This window comes from Palaemon carinicauda, chromosome 2 (assembly GCF_036898095.1).
Source record: "Palaemon carinicauda isolate YSFRI2023 chromosome 2, ASM3689809v2, whole genome shotgun sequence".
Classification (NCBI taxonomy): Eukaryota; Metazoa; Arthropoda; class Malacostraca; order Decapoda; family Palaemonidae; genus Palaemon; species Palaemon carinicauda.
In genome coordinates this window covers 151,942,738-151,952,092 of record NC_090726.1, presented here as the reverse complement: position 1 = coordinate 151,952,092, position 9,355 = coordinate 151,942,738, and the positions used below count along the sequence as shown (strand labels likewise).

The 9,355-nt window shown below is 44.6% G+C and overlaps 1 pseudogene; it reads right to left on the bottom strand.

Annotated features, from left to right (window-relative positions):
- Nucleotides 1-1,815: 1,815 nt before the first annotated feature.
- On the bottom strand, nt 1,816-3,535 carry LOC137620683 (uncharacterized; annotated as a pseudogene).
- Nucleotides 3,536-9,355: the final 5,820 nt, after the last annotated feature.

The window sequence follows — 9,355 nt, the reverse complement described above, 5'->3', positions numbered from 1 at the left end:
GAATTCTTGAGGAAGATGACACACTGCGAGTTTGTACTGTTTGTGTTAACTTTGGGTTTGGAATCCGCCAAGGGCTGAGTCTCAGATCCACCAAGAGAGGAAACCAGTTGCTTTATGGCCAATTGGGAGCCACTAGGGCAATCTGTCCTTTGAAAGTCTTGAGCCTGTGTAGGACTTTCATCAGCATGCTTATAGGAGGAAACAGGTAAATCCTCCGCCAGTTGTTCTAATCTATGGACATGGCGTCTGTGGCATAGGCCAGAGGGTCCAGGTTTGGGGCTACATAACATTGTAGTTTGACGTTGGATTCCGTGCCGAATAGGTCTACTTTGAGATTCGGAACTTGTAGATCCGGAACTTGTTGGCAAATCCAATTGAATGACTCTTGGTCCAAGGACCATTCCGACTCCGACTCCAGCGGAGTTGTCCTTGAAAGTGCACTACTACGTTCCTTACGCCCGCCAGGTGAACAGCTGACAAGTGCCAATATTTCTTTGTTGCCAATGAAAAGATTGCAATCATCACATGATTTATGTGACTTGATTTGGAACCTCCCCTGTTGATGCAGTGGACTATCACCGTGCTGTCTTGTGTTAACCTGATATGTTGTTTCTTTGACAGGGAGAACCTTTTTAGAGTCAGGAGCACTGCCATTAGGATATTGCTGTGTATTTGACGGAATGTCACCGACCACAAACCTTGGACCTTTTCGAATTGGGAGTAACCTCCCCAACCGCTTAGGGAGGCATCCGTATGGATTACTAATGCCGGCGGTGGGAAATGAAGAGGTACTGATTTTGTCAAGTTTTTGACTTTCGTCCATGGCTAAAGTCTTTTCCTTAGGATAGATGGGATCCAAGAAATTATGTCTCGATTTTTGCTGTTTGCTCTGGATAGCCAAACTCGATTGATGTCCTTCAGTTTGGCTTTCAGTAGTGTGTCTGTTACCGAGGCAAACTGGAGTGAGCCCAAGATCCTTTCTTAGTTTCTCCGGGATGTTAGTTTGTCCTTGAGAAAGGTTTTCGTGTTTTTTGCCATCTCTTTCTTCTTTTTTTGGTGGAGTCGACAGTTTGTGTGTGGTCAGGTTGCATTGTAGACCTAACCATTGGAAGCATGATGCCGAAACCAGGCGGGACTTTTTTAAATTTATTTGGAACCCGAAATGTTCCAGAAACTTTATTACTTTGTCCGTTGCCTTGCGCATTCCTCGACGCTGTTGGATTAAATAAGCCAATCGTCTAGATAGGCCACTAGCTGTATTCCTTGAGTTCTCAGCTCCTGGACCACTGTTTCCGCTAACTTGTGAATATTCTTGGAGCTATAGTATATCGAGTTCGAACGGCATCACTTTGAAGGTGTATGCTCGTTTGCCTAGTTTGAACCCTAGAAAAGGACGAAATTGCCATGCTATCGGAACATGATAATAAGCATCTGTAAGATCTATAGAGGTGGTGACGGCCCAGGGGGAAGTAAGGTCCGTACCTGCGAGACGGTTAGCATATGAAAATTGTCGCATTGAATGTATATATTCAAATGGGACAGATCTAAGATGACTCTTCGTTTGTCTGAGTCTGTCTTTGGCACGCTGAATAAGTGACCTTGATATTTTAAGAGTTTTACCTCTTTTATTGCATTCTTTAGAAGGAGATCTTTGGCGAAAAGCGTGAGATCTGCCGTTGGAATCATAAAAACTGGTCGGTTGAGGAGGCCTTGTATCCAACTCCACCCTAGGCTCTTTGTTATTATGCTGTGTGCCCATTTGTTGAAATTCCAACGGCTCTGGAAAAGGTATAGCCTCCCCCTACCTGAGGAGTCTCATTGGTTTGCAGAAGATCTGCCACCACGTCTCCCTCGGAATCCTCTACCCCTCCCGGAAACCCTACCGCCGCCTCTATGGCAAAAGGTTCTCCTAGCCCTACTACCTCTCGCCTGCCTATTATACCCGTGAACCACTCCTTGTGATTCAAAGGAAGGGTTATAAGCAGGAGACGTAGTGAATGGAGTAGATTGTTGAGGTGGCTGGCTTTCCAACACATATTGTTGTTGGGGCTGAGGTTTAGAGGTGGAAAGATGGCGCACCTGGGATACAGGCAATGCCTGTACCACAGGTTGTGCTTGTGGACCTTGGAAGGCATGAAACTTCCTCGGTCTTTTCCTGCCTCTTGATTGCGTTCCGGTGGGTTTGAATTTCCTTTTAGGGATGAGACCCCACCTGACTCTGAGGCTCTGGTTGACCTGGCTGCCTCACTGAGGACGCTGTTAACCACGTCTTCCGGGAATAGATCTGCTCCCCAGATCGAGGCCTTAATCAGTCAGTTAGGCTCATGCCTAATGGAGGCCTCAGCTAAAACGTGTTTCCGGAAAGAAAGTCAAGCTACTGCAAAGTCATATGCATCACACTGAAGTGTGTGAAGCAAGGACTTCGTCAGGATCTTAAAAAAGAGGCTCATCGGCGTAGACCAACGAAGTCATCTCCACCATCGTGGCTGAGTTGATAGATCTACTCGGCCTGACTCTTGCCTCATATTCTGTCCTAATCAGTGAGTCTGGTAACCAGGGAAGACGTTCACTGAACTGTGCGGTGGCACAGTCTGGATTCAACTTCCCTGTCGTGAAGGTATCCGGGGCATCAATCCAGCATTCTTGGTCCCCCGGGAACAGCAAGGAAGTCAGGTCTGTTTCCTTAAGTTGCGGCATGGCCTTGTCTTCCATAGCCGCTTGCAGAGTAAGGTCTACCACCTTGGTGGTGCATGGTGTAGGGGTCTGCTCCTCTACCACGAACATGGTATATGCACCTTTATGAGGGGTTAATTTTGTGTTAACACAATCCCACTCAGTCAGGGTCCGGACCCAGGCGGATTGAGCCTGCTCTTTTGGGAAGATGAATGTTTCCTTGGGAACCTTATCCACCCTGACTAGCGCGTCCTCTATCAGGCGCACGTAACCAGGGAAGGGGAATTGTAAATCCGGCAGGTAGAACTCAAATTCCTCTACCGGACGGGTACCACAACCCTCAATATTCAACATGCCCTCGGAGAACGGCGCATGAAGGGCCAATCACCACGGGTTGCTCTTTACGAACGCTGGAAGCTTTGACGTGTCTGGGACCACAAACTGGTGTTGTTGCGGTAGCCCGGATCTCAAGAGATTCTCAATCATGTTCTCCTGCTTCTGCAGTCTCTGGGCTAAAGAGTCCATCGACTGCAGGCGATCGGCAATTGGTCCAATCTGAGATTGGATTATACTCCCCATCCTCTCCATGATCTGGCTCGAGAAGGCTACTGGATCAAAAGCCAGTTCCGGCAATTTCGCCTTTGAGCTCCTTCCTCTCGACCCTTGGGGTGGCGGATTAGCCCTTGCTGAGGCCGTCAGCCTTTTAGAAACTGAGGATGGTCTGGTGGGGAGAGGTTTGATTGATTTAGAAGGCTTGTTAGCTTTGGGTAGAGCCTTCTTCACATGCTTTACTTTTGGGGCTACTGAGCATGACTTGTCCCTAGCCATGACATTCCCAGTAAACCCAGGGAAAGAAGAGACAGAAGAAAAATTAGACTGCGCCGGACTAAGAAAAGGAAGCTTAGACCGGACGCTACCTGCCTCACTTACCTCCCTACCTTGTCCGGTCGAGTCGACGACCATAGGTTCCACATCTTAACTGATAGCGGCGACATCCCCTAAAACATCATTGATTATTCCCTCCAAATCTTCAGGGAAGACTTGAGTTTCTTCTCTAATCCTGGTGAGGATTGGAGCCGCCACATCTGCCGCTACCGCCGCTGACATCTTGGCGTTGTGATAAAGGAGGGCGCAAATATCCTCTGCCAGAATATATTGCTGTTTCGCCTTTACATTACGGCCAAAGCCACCGACCCAGGTCTTGAGGGTCGTAAGGGAAGCGCTCTTTATGGCTTGAGTGGTCTGAAAGAGACCTTCCCGTTTAGAACATCCATCCATCCATATACCAAGGCACTTCCCCCAATTTTGGGGGGTAGCCGACATCAACAAAGAAACAAAACAAAAAAGGGGACCTCTACTCTCTACGTTCCTCCAGCCTAACCAGGGACTCAGCCGAGTTCAGCTGGTACTGCTAGGGTGCCACAGCCCAACCTCCCACATTTTCCACCACAGATGAAGCTTCATACTGCTGAATCCCCTACTGCTACCTCCGCGGTCATCTAAGGCACCGGAGGAAGCAGCAGGGCCTACCGGAACTGCGTCACAATCGCTCGCCATTCATTCCTATTTCTAGCACGCTCTCTTGCCTCTCTCACATCTATCCTCCTATCACCCAGAGCTTTCTTCACACCATCCATCCACCCAAATCTTGGCCTTCCTCTTGTACTTCTCCCATCAACTCTTGCATTCATCACCTTCTTTAGCAGACAGCCATTTTCCATTCTCTCAACATGGCCAAACCACCTCAACATATTCATATCCACTCTAGCTGCTAACTCATTTCTTACACCCGTTCTCACCCTCACCACTTAGTTCCTAACCCTATCTACTCGAGATACACCAGCCATACTCCTTAGACACTTCATCTCAAACATATTCAATTTCTGTCTCTCCATCACTTTCATTCCCCACAACTCCGATCCATACATCACAGTTGGTACAATCACTTTCTCATGTAGACCTCTCTCTACATTCATGCCCAACCCTCTATTTTTTACTACTCCCTTAACTGCCCCCAACACTTTGCAACCTTCATTCACTCTCTGACGTACATCTGCTTCCACTCCACCATTTGCTGCAACAACAGACCCCAAGTACTTAAACTGATCCACCTCCTCAAGTAACTCTCCATTCAACATGACCTTCAACCTAGCACCACCTTCCCTTCTCGTACATCTCATAACCTTACTCTTACCCACATTAACTCTCGACTTCCTTCTCTCACACACCCTTCCAAATTCTGTCACTAATCGGTCAAGCTTCTCTTCTGTGTCTGCTACCAGTACAGTATCATCCGCAAACAACAACTGATTTACCTCCCATTCATGATCATTCTTGCCTACCAGTTTTAATCCTCGTCCAAGCACTCGAGCATTCACCACTCCATCAACATACAAGTTAAACAACCACGGCGACATCACACATCCCTGTCTCAGCCCCACTCTCACCGGAAACCAATCGCTCACTTCATTTCCTATTCTAACACATGCTTTACTACCTTTGTAGAAACTTTTCACTGCTTGCAACAACCTTCCACCAACTCCATATAACCTCATCACATTCCACATTGCTTCCCTATCAACTCTATCATATGCTTTCTCCAGATCCATAAACGCAAAATACACCACCTTACCTTTTGCTAAATATTTCTCGCATATCTGCCTTACTGTAAAAATCTGATTCATACAACCCCTACCTCTTCTAAAACCACCCTGTACTTCCAAGATTGCATTCTCTGTTTTATCCTTAATCCTATTAATCATTACTCTACCTTACACTTTTCCAACTACACTCAACAAACTAATACCTCTTGAATTACAACACTCATGCACATCTCCCTTACCCTTATATAGTGGTACAATACATGCACAGACCCAATCTACTGGTACCATTGACAACACAAAACACATATTAAACAATCTCACCAACCATTCAAGCACAGTCACACCCCCTTCCTTCAACATCTCGGCTTTCACACCATCCATACCAGATGCTTTTCCTACTCTCGTTTCATCTAGTGCTCTCCTCACTTCCTCTATTGTAATCTCTCTCTCATTCTCATCTCCCATCACTGGCACCTCAACACCTGCAACAGCAATTATATCTGCCTCCCTATTATCCTCAACATTCAGCAAACTTTCAAAATATTCCGCCCACCTTTTCCTTGCCATAAAAGGAATTTGGTAAAGAAAAAACTTTAATTCTCGAATTCCAGTATGTACAGTATTTATTTCCTACAATAAAAGAATCTAACAAAGGGAAAATTTTCATACCAAATTTCTAATATGTACAAAAATTATTTCCAAAATTCCCAATTTAGTCAATAATTATCATTAGAGGAAAGGATATAGTACATACCGAGTCAATCGTAAGGTCAGAGACCAGAGCATAACAAATCTCACATCCATCCGGTGCCAGACCAAAAGATCGGCCACCTGGACCGCACACCCGGCATGAGAACGGCAGACCTCATGCCCGCACGATTGCTGCAACACAGCAGTGCATGCTGTCTCCTGACAGCATACCACTTGTAAGATAATTTGATATATGAATATCGAATTAGCTTGCGCCGGGAGACTTGGCGATATATACAGAATAGGAAAATAAAATCCGCTGCGTAGAGCTTAGCGGGAATGCATGCTGACTTAAGAACTAAACAATAATAATATGCAATGGTACTCTATTTATTGTTTTCTTTCCTCCGTCATTTAATGTCATTCAAGAAATTGTAATCATAAATATTCGGAACGCTTGGAAACGATGGTTGGATTAACAGTGAACCAGTCCGCCGGACCCGGAGAAAAGAATTTACCATTAAATTTTCTCAGCTTTCCGTACCCCTACTGGAGTGGGATGTGTAAGAAAGGTAAGGGATGAGCGGAACAAGAACCACCATCCAGAAATCCGTAGGCCCCGGAATGCATGAAGCATTACATTAAAAATGTATATTTACAAAAATGAACTACTGTAAATATTAATGACCAGGAGGTACAAAGAAAAAAGAATATAGAGATACAGATATAGTGCCGGAATACTGTGTAAATCTGGCCCCAAAAAATATTATAAATGCAGTAAATACCAAGCTCCGTCTGAAACCCTCTTCCCGGGTCAACCATTCGTAAAATTTCTTATATAGATATTGGATAAACTTAAGGGATCAGAACAAGGTAGATTACCTGAATCCGATCAAAGAATCATAGCTACTAACTTATAGATACGATTCTCAAGTTATCCCGGCCCTCCCGGGGCGGAAGGATAACAAGGATGGAGTACCAGGAAAATAGGGGAAGGGGGGGTGTGTGAAGTACGAAGCAATGTGCATACCCAGTCCCGCGCATCTGGTGGCCAACCATGACGAGTCGAGGAGAGAGCGCTACCCGCATCGACGCACGGAGCGTGTGAGCCATGCCTCTACCTCGGGTGTCTTCCCACTCTCTCTAAAAGAATGTGACTCAAGCCTACTTCCCGATGTAGGGTGTGGCGAAAAGTCCTATAGGGGGAGGGGACAACCAAGGGGAGTGGCTGGCTCAAGATCAGGTGACCACTGTGGCCGGGCGGGTGGGACTACCCTCCAAGACACACAGGAAATACCCGATAAGGCGGTAGGCATGCAGATAAATAAAATTATAATAATAATTACTTGACATACGTGTTTTACAGTAAAATATGGTATAATGACATAAAGTGAGTAAAAAAGGGGGGGGGGGGAAATAGGGAGAGGAACATGGCATAACACAAGCCTATAGCTTAACCCTCCAAAATCGGGTAGTTGCTGTCCTGGTCAGGAAAACTAAACTGCTCTAAACAACAACTAGCCCTCCAAAATTGGGTATAATGCCAACCTATTCAGGTAGTACAATGACTTAAGAATAATATCCTACATAAAGTAAAACATGTTCCGATTCCCCGCATAATACTCAATAGGAACATCCTAAGATATAAAATATATATATCGAAGGGAAGGCTCATGGAGTAGGCTACCGTCCAAAGTCATATACTGCTCGGTCGGGTAAGCTAACTAACTGAATGCCAAAATAGCCTAAATAAATCTCAAATGTTAATAAACCAATAACCATGCTAAAGCACTGTATAAGATGTATAATGCCAACCTATTCAGGTAGTACAATGACTTAAGAATAATATCCTACATAAAGTAAAACATGTTCCGATTCCCCGCATAATACTCAATAGGAACATCCTAAGATATAAAATATATATATCGAAGGGAAGGCTCATGGAGTAGGCTACCGTCCAAAGTCATATACTGCTCGGTCGGGTAAGCTAACTAACTGAATGCCAAAATAGCCTAAATAAATCTCAAATGTTAATAAACCAATAACCATGCTAAAGCACTGTATAAGATGTCTAGAGCAAAATAAATGAGACTACAATTAGTATGAGGAACTAATTGAAAGTCATAAACAACAAAGAGATCAGGAGGTAGCGACAACCAAATGGCTGCCAAATATGCCCGTAAGGGAAGGTATCACACAAAGCCGCTGAGGCTAAAATTAACAATATTATTAATTTAACGTGAGTTGCTACCTAGAATTACCAAACAGATAATTAAAATACTTAACTTGAGAGTAGGGATCTCCAAAATGTCTTGACATCTTCAAAACACAGAATCACAAAAGCTATGAAAACAAACGCGTCTGGATACCACTGGTGCTAGAAAGAAATGTAGGGAAGAAGTGTGGGTAGTGGTAGGGGTAGTCGTAGGAGTGGGCAGTAGTTGGATGTAGAACGGCACCTCGTAGTATCAGGGTATATTGAGGAAGGAGAGGACTAATTGGTAAGGGACCTCTGGTAGTGGTTCTATCACGCCCCAGTTGCTATATCGACACTATTAGAGTGAGCGAGCTGGGTTTATTCCTGGCATTTCATGCAACTTTTTTCTCTGGTATATTTAGCAGTAGTTATACCCTAGAAATGGTGTTATAAGGAGCATTTCACAGAGCGACACAGTTCGAGCCCAGAAATATATATATACATACGTATATATAATGGTTCGCTCAAAAAAATATTTTTGGGTGAGATACCCATGTCGTCCTGATGGAAGGTTCCTAATAGTAGCTTCCAAGGGATATATGAACTACAGTGATATTCCCAGAGAATTTAACTTTAGGTCTCCAGAATTCTAACTCCTGGCGCAAATATCCGTAACATTCTCTTAAGGATATCGCATAAATCAGGGGACGTATATCTTGATATGACACATAGCGATCTTCACACCGAATAGCATTTTCGCTTCGAGGGGGAAGAGTGGCAATTTTGGAAGGGGAGCCGTTATCAAGTCCCATACTACTATTGAGTATCAAGATGCCACCATATTCAAGATGGCAGTCATTCCTTGTAGCATTGAGCGTGGCGCTAGAGATATAGTAGTTTCAGGAGGGATTCTGCGAAGGACTTTTCTATAGAAAAGGAGGGTGGGTCCATCAGAACGACATGGCTATCTCACCCAAAAATAGATTTTTCGTTTCGCTTAAAATTGGTTTTTTGGGCTCAAGCCATGTCGTCCTGATGGAAGTTTACCAGAGAATTACTAGAAAGTACTGTATCTGTGGATTTTCATCGGTGCCTTAACCTTGGGACAATTTTTCTATGGTTAACTGGACCATTGAGACAAATGACGTTACCGTTATCCGTCATTACCACTAGTCATAGACAATGTTAGTGC